Source organism: Betta splendens, chromosome 4, assembly GCF_900634795.4.
Source record: "Betta splendens chromosome 4, fBetSpl5.4, whole genome shotgun sequence".
NCBI classification, from domain to species: domain Eukaryota; kingdom Metazoa; phylum Chordata; class Actinopteri; order Anabantiformes; family Osphronemidae; genus Betta; species Betta splendens.
In genome coordinates, this window is record NC_040884.2 from 31,246,073 (window position 1) to 31,262,608 (window position 16,536).

The following is a 16,536-nucleotide window of genomic DNA, read 5'->3' on the forward strand; positions in this document are numbered from 1 at the left end:
TCTTCCTTTGGCCACCCTATTATTCCCGCAGGTATCTGATCACTGGCAGGGCGTAGCTGTTTATTGCCTGGGATTTGTTCTTGCCATTGAGCTGGCTTCTTAGGACTTACCTTACTCGTTGGAGGTATTTGGCTGTTGCCCGCATTCCTTGTTGCCTGTTCAAGGTTGCCGTTTGCCTGTGGTATTCCAAGGTACTTGTAACTGTCCTCAGTGTCTCCTATTGTTCCTTCTGGGAGTGAGACCCCTTCTGTGTGGATTACCTTGCCTCTCTTTGTCACCATCCTCCACATTTCTCGAGTCCGAATGACATCCCAATGTCCGAGCTGTAGATCCTGGTGGTGGATCAGCGAGTTGATGTCTTGCTCACTCTTGGCGTACAGCTTGATGTCATCCATGTAGAGGAGGTGACTTATGGTGCCCATTCCGGATTGCCGGATTCCGGTTTGCAATGAAAGCCCTTAGAGTTCTGTTGATGTTGTCCAGCTCCAAGCATTCAGTGATCCATGTGTGTGTCATTGAGTCATAGGCTCCTCTGGTATCCTTACCAATGCCCTTCTGTGCTTCGCTCATGTATTGACCCATGTGCCCACTTATCTTAGCTGCGATGATGCCTACTTTTTATTGGTGCCACAGTGGCACAGTGGCCAAACACATGTGTTGGTGTCTCTCCAGACCGGGGTGCTCTAGGGGGCTGAGAAGGCGCTGCGGTCGGCAAAGCCAGAGGCCGCGCCATCATTGTGGCAGGAATTGCGACCTTGCAGGCAGGGAGTCGCCTCCGGAACCGGCCAGCCGAGTGGCCGACGACGCAGGAGGCAGTGCCATCCCTGCCACAGGATGCGCCAAGACCAGCCCATTCCTCAGGCAGTGAGGCGAGAGCCGGCGGAAGCCAGGACAGCGACGGGGACAGACGTGGAAACGAGGCCTGACGTGGAGACGAAGCTGAACCAGAGACGGGAACAGACGTGGAGACGAGGCCTGACGTGGAGACGAAGCCGGAACTAGAGGCGGGGACAGACGTGTGACGAGGCAGAACCAGAGACGAGGACAGACGTGTGACGAGGCCAGAACCAGAGACGAGGACAGACATGGAGACATGGCCGAGCCGGGCCACCAGGAACAGATGCAGGAGTGGCCGGAGCCGGGCCACCAGAACTGATGCAGGGCGTGGCCGGAGCCGGGCACCAGGAACCGATGCAGGCGTGGCCGTGCCGGGCCCTCAGGAACCGATGCAAGCGTGGCAGGTGCCAAGCCACAGGAACCGATGCAGATGCGGCAGGCACCGGACCACCAGGAGCGGAGGAGACGAGCGTGGCCGGGACTGGACCACCAAGAGCGGAGACGAGCGTGGCCGGACCGGACCACCATGAGCGGAGACAAGCGTGGCCGGGACCGGACCACCAGAGGCTGAGCAATGCGATCTGTGCCAGATCACCAGGAATCGCTGCAGATGCGGGCGGTGCTGGACCACAAGAGCTGCACCTGCACACATTGACCCAAAAAACACGGGAACCAGAAGCGGGCCGACCACCTCCCGCCCACCGGGGACTGGAACTCAGGAGCTGAAGCTGGGACGACCTCCTCATCCTGGAGGCCAGCAGGAAATGAAGCTGGACCGACCTCCTCATCCTGGAGACCGGCAGGAACAAAAGCTGGACCGACCTCCTCCGGGAGCCAGCAGGAGACAGAAACGCGGGAAATGCGGCAGGCGCTGCGGCAGGATCGACCCCCTCCTAGGGATCATCGGGAACCGCGGCAGGCGCTGCGGCAGGTGCTGCGGCAGGCGCCTCTCCGAGGCCGACAGTGGCAGGAAGTAGAACGACCTCAACCGGGAGGTCGACCGGAAACTGGAACAACCTCAATTGGGAGGTCGACATGAACTGGAACGACCTCAACCGGGAGGTCGACATGAACTGGAACAACCTCAACCGGGAGGTCGACAGGAACTGGAACGACCCCAACAGGGAGGTCGACAGGGACTGGAGCCTGGTTTGGCTGGCAAGGGGTGTCCACTAGCTGGCGTAAAGCTGGAGCTTGAGCTTGACGTGGCTGAGCTGAGGCTTGAGCTGGAGCTTGAGCTTGAGCTTGCGCTTGAGCTTGACGTGGCTGAGTTAAGGCTAAGGCAGGAGTGGCTGCAGCCTGAACGCTGAGTGGCTGCAGCTGAGACGCTGGAGTGGGCTGCAGCCTGAGACGCTGGAGTGGCTGCAGCCTGAGACGCTGGAGTGGCTGCAGCCTGAGACTGCTGGGGCCAGTGGTGCAGCCTGAGATGCTGGGCAGTGTGCAGCCTGAGATTCTGGGGCCAGTGATGCAGACAGAGACGCTGGGGCCAGTGATGCAGACAGAGACGCTGGGCCAGTGATGCAGCCAGAGACGCTGGGACCAGTGCAGGCTGAGACGCAGGAACGGATGCAGGCTGAGACGCAGGAACGGATGCAGGCTGGAGACGCAGGAACGGATGCAGGCTGAGACGCAGAACGGATGCAGGCTGAGACGCGGACGATGCAGGCTGAGACGCAGGAACGAGTGCGGGCTTAGACGCAGGAACGATGCAGGCTTAGACGCGGGAACGAGTGCGGCTCTGACGGTGATTCGGTGAAACCCGGGCCTTGCGCAGCGCAGGCTTTCGAGCGATGAGCGCGGCGGCTTCACGAAAGCGATGCTCCTTGGTAACCGGGTCGGTCGCTGCCTCAGCAGAGTTCAGATAATGGGCAAACAGGAACAGGACGGAACAGGAAGATGCTGTCCGGGATGCCTGCGATGGAGGTGGGCATGTCGTCTGATGGAGCGAGGGTGCCCTCTGCTGGAGGAGAGGGACGCTTGATTTCAGTGGCCGAGTCCTCTGGAGCCTGGACAGGGGGAACCGGTTTTCGTCGACGCCGTCTGGGCCGCCGACGACCCGATGTGGATTCATCTCCTCACCCGCCGTGACTGACGCAGAGGATGGGCCAAGGCATGAACGGGGTCCAACTGGACAGCGTCTGGAGCGAGAGCGTAACCCGACTGAGCAGCAACAGGCACTTCCGCTTGAACTGCCGGAGCGGCAACAGGAACGTGAACAGGACCAACTGAGCGGCAACAGGAACGTGAACTTGATCTGACACGGCGGCAACAGGATCAGGACCAGACTGAGCGGCAACAGAAACGTGAGCTTGATCTGGCAAAGCAGGGACAGGAATGTTTTCCGGTGAAGCGGGAGCAGCTGACGAGACGCTCGAGAGACGCTCGTGGTGCTTACAGTAAGTACTGAGTGATGATGACTAGATGACATACAGGTGGAGATAACTAGGACAGGAAGTAAAACTAGAACTGCTGATGTAGATGCTGGAACAGGAAGTGGTGACAAAATAAAACCGGAAAGGAGTAATTGCAGTGGCTAAATGACCTGGACTGTGACACTGCATTACATATCAGGCTGTTTAAAAGCATTGTTAAAGTAAACTTGCTCACCTAAAGCAAACGTGTTTATTGTGGTCTGATAAACAATCACACAGAGTCATGGTAGCGTTACTGGAACATAACCACCTTAACTCCATCTGCATCATAACATAGCATGGCATAGCTATAGCCTGTCGGCTAACATACTACATTAACATCTGGTAGAAACACCAGTTGACACGTTTGTTCAACTGCATCACCTCCGCAAATCACGAGCGTAACATCACTCTTCGTACACATATATACATTTGTATATGAGCCATCATGTCTGTCTGATCATTAATATAATTAAGCTTGCTGTGTACTGCTTGTGGAGCTTTCAGGATCTGCTGTGCCACGTCAAAGGACTGTGACAACTTCCTTGTTCATTAGCCCATCAGAGCGTAGACGCAAGTTAGGTCACGTTATTTTACTTGTAAATTTAACAACGATTTTTGCACCAAATTATAAGTGTAAGCGTGGTATAGCTCCACTAAGTCTACAGGCACAAATCTACAGTAGTTAACATGCACAGATTGGTTTAGGCAGGCACATATTTGATTATGCAGGCACGTATCTGGTTACGCATGTACAGATCGGTTTCCACACGCACAAATCTAATCTGACCCTATTACCTGTACATGTTACAAGGGTCACATTCCAGCCTTCTAACCAAGGTGCCATGCTGGACCTGCTCACCTCCGCTGGCCGTTGCCACTGGGACAGGACATCTTGATCAGCTGATCACAGGATGAGACAGGGACAACAGTAATGTAAAACTACATGAACCACCGTTCTCACACATCACACGAACGGAACACAGAATCAGGATACGGGCTGGGTCACCAGTTATTATAACATGATAGTGATTAGACATGTCACATTAAATGTACTGTAACGTAAACTGGAGTTCAGTATTAGAATGCATATGCTATAAATACTATAAAGTCTTCCCTTTTTGCCACTGGAGGATGTTAGTGTTCTTCTTTGATTCCATCTATACACCCTCTTGATTAAGTCAAATGGATCCAAAGCCTCGACTGTCGAGCTCTGGCCCCAGGAGTATCCATGATTTTCCATAAGTACACTACAGCTCCCAGCTGCCAGCTGCAGCTCTGGGAACTTTACAGATCACATTCTTCTACATAGGTTCCCAAACTACTAATAAAATAAACTGTCTCTGACTGAATTTCACCACAAAAATGTCTGCACTTTTGTCTTCTGGTCTATAATGCATTGACACAGATATAATCGATGTGATGAACCAAAGAAAGAACAGGTCGTGCCATAGAAGCCTTTCAGTGTTGCTTTCAGATGCAGCTAAGCCGCCAGTGGCTTTTGGACCGGACTCATGAGAAACATTCTGGGATTGTTTTCTCCCCACACTTACCACAGAGTTTAGTTGCACTGGAACGCTGGAGGGGAGGAAGGTTGCACAAGAGCTTGTGTTTACGGCCACTTGCTAACACAATGTGAGACAGGAAGCAGAGTCTGTGCATAACGTATTACTATGCCAGTTGAAACCATGAAGGAATTACTTTACCTGGACAAAGCAATAAACACACACACAATAATGAGAGGAAAGCATTGTTTTGATGCAGGGAAGCAGAGAAAGTCCAGCAGCTGGACTCACTGCTGCTCCTGATTGGTTCACGTTCTGGAACGTGCTCAGCAAAAGGGCAAATTCTAGCAACTCAAGTGAAATAAAAATGTTTGATTTTTCACTTGAGTAAATCTACTAACAATGGAGGCGAGGCTTATTCTTTTCTCAGGGCTGGCACCAATTACACTCATACTCTGAACTTTCACAACCTGAAAATAGAAATAGTGTAAAAGGAACAAGTGGATGGGAACAGTTGACTTCCTGGACAGTTTAGTTATGTTGTTTAGTTTAGAGAAGTGATGGATCAAAAACTTTTTATTGCTTTAAAGGATTTGACTCATTGGTAATTTTCATACATGCCTCATAATGTAGTGTTCTCTTGCAACCGAAGACTCATCTGGAAGAATGCCCTCTGCCATGTGGCCAGGCAGAATCTGTCATGCGCTGACAGATGCCGCTGATGACATAAGTGTTATTCACGTTCTCATCCTTCCTGAACTTTCTCATTTGGTTATACTCAGGTTTTCCTACTGCCCTGACAAGCCTCTATAATGATGTCAGTGGTATGCATTCGTGCTCAGTCCCAGCAATGAAGCTTTGTTTAGTGCTGCAGGCGGAGCCCTCACCTATCGGCTGCTTCCTGTTGCACTGGCTTCAGCTACTGATTTGATTTCGTGGTAGAACTGAGAGTAAAACCTCTGGACATAAGCTGTCGACCTGCTGAAGCTGATCCTGAGATACAGGTGTATTCTAATGCAGCTGGCCTGGATTTTATAACATTTTCAGAATAAGAAGTAACATAACGTGTGTTTTTGTAATTGAGGAATTAATGTGTGGAATGTACTGTATGTGTGTGCGTGAATGACATCACACTCACAAAGCAACTCACACATTTTCTTTGCTTCATTTATTTTAATATTACATTAAAATAAACTATTTACAATGTATAAAAATGATCATATTTACAAGGCAGTGCATATCTTCAAGATGCAACCCAGTCTGTGTAGCCTCTGATAGGCACATTGTGACCCTGACTTTAGATGCTGGTAACACAGTCTTTGATTCAAGCCTCTGAGGACAGAAGCAGTTCTCAAACTATTTCACATATTGACATTGTAACACAAAGAATGAAACTTTGATTTTCGTAGCCTCTGATGAATATGGCATCTGATAAGGCACTGAGGCAGGATGCAGCCTCCAGCTGCTCCCGTGCGTGTGCTGATAGGCTGGGTGTTGTAGTAACAGCTATGTAAAACAGGCTTCGTCTAATTTGGCCTGTGGCCTTATATTTGCTTTGTGTTCTCAGTTATTTAAAAGCTCCTTACATTACAAAATATCATATGGAGACATCTTCTGTCATACTACTAATGACATCTGTCTGTGTTACATTATAGCAACATGGTCAATTCATTAGGCTCCATTTACTCAAGTATGTGTCCTTAAACTCCACAACACGGAGTTAAAGTGGGTTGTCCCTTCCTGATACTAATGCTACGTGTTCTGGAGTCCAGTCTTACAGTGGACCTGGGTCCTGGTTCCCTCTCATTTGCAGAGCGTTACATCACGATACAGGCTGGATGCGGTGCGTACGTCCATTGTCCTGCTCTCTAGATGGATTTCACATATGCCTCTTCATGTGGAGCGCCAGATGGTCGGACCTGGAGAACGCGCGCTCGCACAGGTGACACTGGAAGGGCCGGTGCCCGGTATGCTTCCGAAATGGCGCGTGAGCTCGTCGAACGAGCGAACTTCCATCCGCAGCCTTCCCAGCTGCAATGGTATGGTTTTTCTCCTGCAAAAAGCGCCATAAGTTGTAGGAGCGAATTGTCAAAATAGATCTGCTAAATAGATCTGTTTGTTTGTGTACTTTTGGTAACTGTGTGCCCTTCGGCACCTGCAGTCAGGCAGCGACGAGGGTCCAGCAGGCACTGCGCGATCGGTACAATGTATTTCTTTAGCTTTTTCATTTCAAAATCACAATCACATGAACTTATTTCTGTGGACTTTGCACTCTATCGCCTGGGACAGTTCCCACACTCCTTACCTGTTGTGCGTCCTCAGGTGCGCCTTCAGGTGGGAGCTTTTCGTGTAGGTCTTTCCACATCCGGTGAACGTGCAGGTGTGCATTGCGGACCTTTTCCTCGGCCAGGTCCGGCGACCCCTCTTTGGTTTCTTGTCGATGATTTCTAGCGGAGAGGACGCGGGGTGAGCGGGAGCAGCGGAGCGACTGGCTGCTGCTGCATCACGGCCGCGTCCTCTCCGAACAGAGCGGGGAAATGCTGCTGGTTCGCCCCAGCGAAGGGGAGCTGCATTCCGCTGTGGGCGTGGTTGAACGCACCGGGCGCGCTGCGGTGGAAGCTGCACATCTGGGAGGGGTGACAGTCACAGCTCACTAGGTCGGTCGGGCTGAGCGGCGGCGTCATGCTGGCGACCGCGGCCCGCGGAGAGTGAGTGCGCGGCTGCTGCTCATATGACATCATGCAGGACACGTTCCCTTCGCGTTTGATTCTGGTGCAGCTCTGAGGCACCAGATCCAAGACGGGTCCATATGTGTCCATGAATGCGGGCTCCAATTTAATACTCGGATGTTGTGGGAATAAATCCTGAGTTGCGCTAAGCAGAAATCTGCCCCGAAAGCCAGTGCTGTTCCCGGGAAGGAAGCTGGAATCCACATCGGAGCGAAGCAGCTCCGCCGTCAGACTGTTGTACGGCGGAGGAGGACAGTTCACGTCTTGGACAGATGTGTAACTGGCCGCGTCCTGCTGCTGGTGGGATATACCGTCCCGCGGTGTTGGCGAGAATAAACTCCAGGTCCGAAACCTATCCAAGTCCTCTTCGTCCTTTTTGCCCAGACAGTCGTCGGGCACAGCGCTGCTCATTTCGCCCTTCCACCCCTGGGAGGAGTGAGGAAAGAAAAGTTTGCTTTTAAATGAAAACGAAACATTTCAGTAAAATTAAGTGGCTCAAAATCATAAAGGTGCGCGAAAACCCAGCGCCAAATGAATTTACCGGGAAAACAATAATAACAATCACGTTTCAAAGTGTTGCTTAGTGCTTGTATTTCAGACCCCCCAAAAGAAAGAGAACGACTTACATCCTCCCAATTTTTCTCTTTCTGGTTGGCAAATGTTGATATTGAGGGTAAAATAGTCCCAGTCGCTGCCATTTCCACGCGTTGTTTTGAAACTAATATTGGAAGAAGTGCCTCGTTTAAAAAAAGACACCAAAGTCCGCTAGCTGATTTCCAGAAGCGATAGAGCGCGCGTGCTGCTCCTCGCTCATGTGCAGCTGTGCGTGAGGAGAAGTTGCTTGTCTGATAAATCTCACTTGCTGCACAAACCAGACCAACGCGGAGCCGAGGGAAGGAAGCGCGTCCAAGATGAGGACGCGGCGCAGCGATCAGCCCCCTAAATTTAGCCTTGATATAAAAGTCCAAGTTCTCGTGCACTCAGAACCACAGAGAGCCAGAGACGGACTGGGTCAGAGTGCTCTGCTCCGGCAGCTGCTTAATGCCTAGGAGAAGACAGAGAAGAAAACCCGCCCCTCAGTCAAACCTCGGCAAAACTAACAAGACGCAGACAGAGGGACCTCCCCCGACTAAAGACTCAAGCATCAACTAAGACGCCTCAGTAACAACGGCACGTGCTTCACTCTGAGGAAGCGGACGAACAAGGCGCTTGCTCCCGAAACGGCACGACGGGTTTTTACGCACGGCCAACGACTCTGCTGCCGGCGCCTGTCTGTACAGGGTGTGATGCGCCCTCAGTTCGTGACCTGCTCTTTGATGTTTTAAACACTGCAGGTTTAATCCACCAGGCGCCAACTTCAGCACAGTTGGACTTCAAGTAGGCTATTCAGTGCGTGAGCCGCGTCCAGCCAAAACGGACCACGTGAAAGAATAAACCAAAGGTGATTTAATATTCACGTTATATAAGATAATATATAATATTATTCATACCTTCATACTTGGCCCCACTTCAGCTTACAGAAGGAAAAGCTCAGCCTGCATCTGTTTGACTGAACTCTTCATGTCTGTCTGTGCTGCAGTGTGTTGGCTGATCCTGGCAGATCTGCAGCCACAGACAGAACACGGTGTTTACAAACGTTTCGCATCTGGTGACATGCGGTTGAACTGTGTGAACAGGAACATGCAGAGGGCAGCAACGTCAGGGTCTGAGAGAACCACACTGCATGAAAATGTGTGTTTTGATGTCATTGCCACAGTTTAGCCCTGTAGTCTATACTGTATGTACGATGGTTTATCTGCACCTGATTGTTCCGCTAAATGAAGCTGACTGAACCCTTCATTGTTTTTTCAGGACATACAGCAGTCGCGTGTGTGACTCCTGGTACCTGGTGGAAAATGCCGAAGCTGCCTCTCAGCGCTCTGATTCATTAGACTGATTACATCACCTCATGCTTTTAGAACTTAGAGCGATTTGGTAAATCCAGAGCCACACGCCTCTCAGTGAATGCTGATGAATTTGTGGGAACACACTGACCTTCTGCTGTGCCGTTGGCGACTGGTTCACAGGGTGTCTCAATGTGTGAGGTTCTTGTATCCTCATAGGAAGCAAGTTGGATCACAGGTAAATCAGAATATCATCAAAAACATTCAGTTCAAAAAGTGACACTTGTAATAGACCAATTATACACACTGACATATGTCAGCTGTTCATCCCTCTGAGGATAAAAGAGGATATTGTGTGACCACACAGCAGACTGTCTGTGATGTGTAGGCCGGGAGTGATGGTCAGTAGCTCCTGATCTACTTAAAAAATCAGCTTCTCAACATAAGCATAGGACTCTGGACCTCGAGCATCTTGGACTCTTCCTCTAGACTCTGGGACCTTAATTCCAAATGACATGCAATGTTCGCTTTTTGTTGTGGTACAGTATCTTCAGAGCTCAGGTTCCAATACCGACTTTAACCCGGTCAGTCCTTCTGAGCCTCTGTTCCTCAGGCTGGTCCCCTGTGTGGTTCCTGCGCACCACCTGAACCTGAAGCCTCTTAGCTGCATGGTTCTGTCAGTGACTCCCCCCAGCTTCACATCATCCTGGTCTCCCCTCAGCTACTTCTGTATGCTGTGTGTGAGTCCAGTTGATCGTTCCTCTCCTTTCTCTCACCCCCCCCGGTTCCTTCACCAGCATTCAGAGTCTTGGTTAATATATTGGGTTAAATGGTGACAGTTCTGAGCCCTGACAGCTGAAGCAATTGAATTACACCCAGTGAGGGTGGAGCGGTGGTGAGTAGAGGGCGCAAAATCATGATCTCCCTAGGGCACCTAGACCCTGGCAGGGCAGAGTCAGCCTAGGCCAAGCCTTGGCAGGGCCTAGGCCGACCCTGCCTACGTTACTCAGGTACATATGAATCGGTAGAGACATGAGCTTTGCTTGATCTATTCCATCTGTGCATTGGTCCTGACGGAGCCGTTCCATGTGGAACTGAATCCTGGCTGAGTGAAGCTCAAAGCTCCTCACATGTGCTCAACTCTCTTTTTTTCCTCCTTTTGAGCCCTAACCCATGACTGTTACAGGAGTTCAGATTCCTACTACATTACTGAGTCTGTAGGACTTATTCCAACATCCTAAAAACATCCCGGATGCCGATTAGAATATACAGATATTTTAAAACACTTGTGGGAGGAAGTGCTGATTGGAGGTTTTTGTTGACATTGAAAACAAATGAAAACTGCAGAAACAAGCAACATGATGAAACGACACAAGACAATGTAGCATCATTAAACAGTAGATTTATCAGGATTCATTTAGAAAAATCTGTTTCATATTCACGTCTTTTCCAGGAATATTTTTAAAAAATGTTCATGTTTGACCACTTTCTATATACCACCTTGCTATAATTATTATAATGATATTGTTGTTAAACATTGTCAATATATTAACAGACTAAATGCTGTTTTAGACTAATAATGGTTCAGAATTTGCTGCAGTGTTGTTGTCTGGGACTTGTGGGCGAATGTGTCCCCATCTTGGTTTTTCTCCCTCTGCTCACGGTGTTGCAGCCTGTTGGGGGATAAAGAGACCTAATTTGAGAAGCAATGAAGGATTTCCCTTCCACCATGTTTTGAAATGTGGACATTTGAGCCTGTGTGAGTCTTGTGTTGAGGTGATGCTGACACAGTCTGAGACAGAGTGGGCTCCAGCCTCAGTTTATATAGGCATGTTATTTTTTTAAACCACACACCCCTTTCCATATATTTTTATTACTGGACTCCTCCCCCTTGCTCACTCAGGAAGCCCACTTGGCTGGGTTTCCTCTGCTGACTGGATGGGAAGACGGGAACGATAGCACTGAGAAGATGGGGCATATGGGGTAATAGATGGGCAAAATGTGAAGAGCGCTTCAGGCCTCAGTTGATCCCTGAAAACCAGAGAGTCGATAGACAAACACAGGCAGAAACTAATGTCCCTCCTCTGTGAAAAAAAATGTAAAAGCACACCACACACACACACACACACCACCACACACACACACCACACACACACACCCACACACCATATTATTAGTAGTATTTTCCCAGTAGAATTATTTACAGGGTTCCTCTCCTGTGGATCTGCGCTGCATCTTAAAACGTTGACGCTGGTGCAGAGTTTACATGTGGAGTCAGTGGCTCCTGTGTTGTGCTTCTGCTCTCTGACCTTCTGAACCCCAAAGATCACATGTAAAGACATGAACTCTGGCTCTGGGTAAATCTCTGCTGTGTCCTAAATATATAGAAATGTTTCTATGCTAAATTTTTTTAAGTTTATAGAAATATACAAAGCACAGTGTGTTGCAACTTGTGCAACGACTGAACAACCTCAGATTATACATGAAATAACAGACCTTCTGTAGCGACGTGTACATCAAATGTGTTTATGCTCCGTTATGTTTAAATTAATATTAATAATGCAGAGGGGGGGAGGGAGAAAGATTTACCCTCTCATCCACCACCACTGAGCTTGAGTTTAAGACCTGAGACCAGCTTGTGCTTTGGACCTACCCAGCAGGTATTTCAACGTTGGGACAACGTTGAGGCAACATTATAATTATGGTTGAATAACCATTGGATTATATTTAGATTTTAATAGGTGAATCCACGTTGATGGGCAACGATTTTTTTTAATTTGCATTATGGTTGAGTGTCACATTACATTGACGCTGATTTATTGTCATTCATCAATGTTACATTTATGTTGATTTATGGTCATTTATCAACGTTACATTTACGTTGATTTATGGTCTTTTCTCAACATTAAATTTACATTGATTTATGGTCATTTATCAATTTTACAGTTACGTTGATTTATGGTCACTTATCAACATTACGTTTGCGTTGATTTATTGTTTTTTTTTATCAACCTTGCATTTATGTTGAATTAATGTAACTGTTGAGTTTGAAAGATGAAAAACGTTAACATTGCAACTAAACCTATTAGAAATGGCTGTGTACTAAACTGTGAGTGAGTAGACTTAGACCCAGAGACTGGGTGCAGAGAATATTTATTGCTGAAGTACAGAAGTAAAATGGGATCTATGGAAGCGCAGATTAGGGAGCTAAGGAGTCCAATAGTGGGAGTGCTGGCAACAACTCCCGATATCTTCTGATTTTTTTATTAGTGGGAGAGCTGGTAACAGGTCTCACGCTATTGATATCTTCACTCTTTATTATTATTAAGAGCTGCTCTTTTCAAAACAGTTGCCTCGGTGTCTTCTCTGCTGCAGCACACACTTCCCATCACTGTTGTGGCACTTCATGTCCAACAACAACTACTACTACTACTACTACTCATTAATAATAATTAATAATAATAAATAATTATTTACATCTACAGTAAATAAAGTCTGGCTAATAATATATGTTGAAGACAATCTGTCATTTTAACATTAAAATTTTTAAATTTCAAGTAAGGTTTTTTATTGACTTTTTACAACCATTAGCATTAAACACTGTTTCGATGTTTTATCAATGTGACGAAAACAACTGACATCATTTTAACCATATGTCAACGTTGACTTTTAGAGGTATTTCTTTTATTTCTATTTCAGTATTTTGTTACCCATTTTTGTTACCCGCAGCTAAGCGTAAGCGTCGTGCTCAGCTTATGCAGCGAGCTAAACATTGACTACTTGCTCTCTCCAAACGACAGCCGTACGGCTTCCTAAACCTGGTCATGTGACGGTTCATTCATAACACCACCAGGCGACGTAGTTTCAAACACAGAAACAATAACGCCACCATCAAACAATGTTGGAGGCAAAACACCATTAGCATTAACGTTGTTTCAACATTGCATCCACGTCACATCGTCAACTGACATTATTTCAACCTTATTTTAACATTGAAGGTCAGTTGTGTGCCTGCTGGGACTAACCACTGTGCCACGACCAGGACATGAATCAATCTGAAATAATTAATAAAATATTGGATGTTACCAATTAAAAGCAGACTTTTAACCTTGTGAGCAGAATTACAGACTTACTAGTGTGACGGCGCAGATGACTCCTCTTACCCCTAACATGTTCAATCACCTGCTGGAAAGTGTGGTCAAGTGGGTTTGCTGTGTCTTTATTGTGCATCAGTAATATTTAGAAATACCGCTCACACACTCATTAAGACTTTTAATGAGCTATTACACTGTTTGACATTCCTAAACGTTCACACAGTTGGTTCTCTCCAACTTCCCAAAAGGGAAGGGACATTCTGGGAGGAGACATTTTGTCTAGAGAAGATTATAAGGTCGAGTTAAAATGTTCTGGAGCTGAACCTCGGTTGGAAAATCTGGATGAACCCTTACATCCTAGACGATCTCTGTCTTTCTTTCCCGTACTTTCCTTGTCTCTGTCTGATAAGCCAAACCACAGGATTGCTTTTGGGACGGCCTACCAGAAACCAAGTCTCCCATTTTATTGAGGGACAGGATTTACAGAGTGAATACCGATGTTTTAAAGAAATGACTGTAGAGACAAAATGGAAAAGGAAAGAAGAGAGGAGAGTAAAATAATGAGGAATGGAGACGGGGAGGGAGCTGTCAGACTGACTCAGGCCGAGACACACACAGATTCTGGACCCACAGGATTTCTGAACCACAAACTCAATGTTGGAGTCACGCTCCAACATTAAACAGTGCCAGCTGTCCAAATACTGTGTCCTGGCTGTAGAACAGGTTCACTGTGCTCCCACTCTGAACCCTGTGTTGGACCAGCACTAGCCTTGATCATTCATGGCGTCATTTATGACATTAAATGAGAATTTTCTGTATTGAGATTCGAATCTCAATCTACATCTTGGACGCCTGGCTCTCAGTGCAGGTGCAGCTTCTGCAGAGACTTGGCACACACACATTAACTATAAGGGATCTGATACTTTAGCAGGATGTTCTGATTGTGACATTGCGTAATATGATACCCCTCTATGAAATCTGCGGTACGTGGGATGCAGTCAGAGCTGGTTCTTATGAGTAGTATGGGCTACGTACAGACTGATGACAACATGCTTGTGGCGGGTACCGCAGAACCACAGCCTGGCCAGCTTCTCTTCCCATATGTCGTATGTGTAGAGCCACATGCTAAAGTCCCTTGTGATGTGAAATCACCTGATTTGGACAGAAATGCTTGAATTGAATGTGGAGTCTCTGGACACCTTCATGCCATTTTTGTCTTGTTTACATATCCTTCATATTTACTTAGTCCTCTCTCTAGTTACTTAGTGTTAGTCCTCGCGCTAAGTCGTACACTGGCAGCAGGTTCCTGTCACTCTCTTTCAGGTCTTTAAACAGTTTTCAGCCCTGCACTTCTCCCTGCACTGCTCCCTGGCCAGTGGCCTGTGTCCATTCACACAGCCTCGTTATGGCTCCATGGCTCTGTGTTTTCAGTCAGGTCTTTTTTCTACCATTAGCTGTTTCCTGACTCTACTATTGGGTTTCTGATCAAATGCTGGGGCCCTCCTCCCTCTGACCTCAGCCATCTGCCGTGTACTGTTTAGACAATGACTTTTGCACCATTGTTTAGATATCTATGTATTTGTTTCCGTTTACCTACTTTGTGCAATAGATAATGTTAATTTTTTGTTGTCTGTAACTGTGAAACCAGTCTTAAGCCTAAATTTTGTACTGTTTATTTATGCGCTACTATCTGTCTCGACGTGGTAGAGAAGGTTCCTGCTATGATTTTACGTCACAGATGAATTATGCTTTTTATCTCTTTTTACCAGGTTGACATAGACAGAGGTCTTATTTTACGCACAGAATGCTTGATTTTTGCATCCATTTGAATCAAACTGGTTTCAGCAGGATGATTTTTTCACTAACAGTTTACTTTCGTGAAGCATGGTTTTGCCTGACCTTCCTCTCTAGTAGGTTAAATGATCTGAGCTGTGTTTGCTCCATACAATGTGTATACAGTGTATAGTATTATTGTGTTATGTTGGTAAAGCCGCACCAACAGCTGAGGACTGACTAGATGCTTTACATGCTCTGCTTGCTGTTTACTAGAATAAACATGTCAGTTCAGTGACTAACACATTTGTTGATCTATTACATACTGCTTCATCCGCCTCCAAAAACATTGGAAACCGTGTTTAATTCATGTTGGCTTTTCTAACTTATTCAAGAGGAACCCAAATGGAACTCTCTCTGCAGCGGAAAGAGTTCCACTGGGTGAAAAAGTCATGCAATTGTGCCAGTGATAAGATGCCACGTCCCAGAGTCCTCAACAACTAAAAACCTGTGGCTCTGACCTCTCACATCATTAAGGCTTTTGAGAGGCTGATCCTGGACTCCCTGTGTTCTCTGGTCAAACCCTCAGTCGACCCCCTCCAGTTTGCATATCACTCCCATCTAGGAGTGGATAAGCCATCATACATCTGCTCCATCACACCTACAAGCACCTGGATAAGCCTGGCGCCTTAGTGAGGATCATTTTCTTTAATTTCTCCAGTGCATTTAACACCATCCAGCCTGCACTGCTGGGAGAGAAACTGAAGGACATGCAGGTTGAGCTACCTCACCAACCGCCCCCAGTATGTCCGCCTGCAGAACTGTGTGTCTGACAGCTAAAGATAATATAAAACGTGTCATTTTCAACTGCCCTGGCCGTGGGCTCCCAGACTACAACTAATGCTTACTGGTTTTCGGCAGTCAGGCTGAGAGGGGGTGCGGAGCCAGCCTGCTGGAACACAACTGCTCTGTCCACCAATCGTTTTTCTTGCATAGCCATTCAACACTGATATTCAATCGCTGGAGGTTCTGCTCTGGATTATTTATGATACAGCAAGTTCTACTGTGTATTAGTACAGTCTGATATTCGTGGTTACTTGTATGGGCCAGAGTATAGCATTTGAAGGAGGACGAGGCTTCCACAGTCGAGAGACAGCCACAGCAGAGCGCCAAACTCTGCGTTTACAGGCCCGCAGCAGAGAGAGCCGGCATCCAGCAGCAGTGAGACAGTTGCATCGTGTCGAAAGAAAACACAACGAAATATAACTCAGCGCTATAATGGATCTACTGTTGTCTGTTGAAAA

The 16,536-nt window shown here is 47.4% G+C and overlaps 1 pseudogene; it reads right to left on the minus strand.

Moving 5' to 3' along the window:
- Positions 1-6,556: 6,556 nt before the first annotated feature.
- On the minus strand, positions 6,557-8,180 carry LOC114853778 (Krueppel-like factor 2; annotated as a pseudogene).
- Between the last annotated feature and the right edge of the window lie 8,356 nt (positions 8,181-16,536).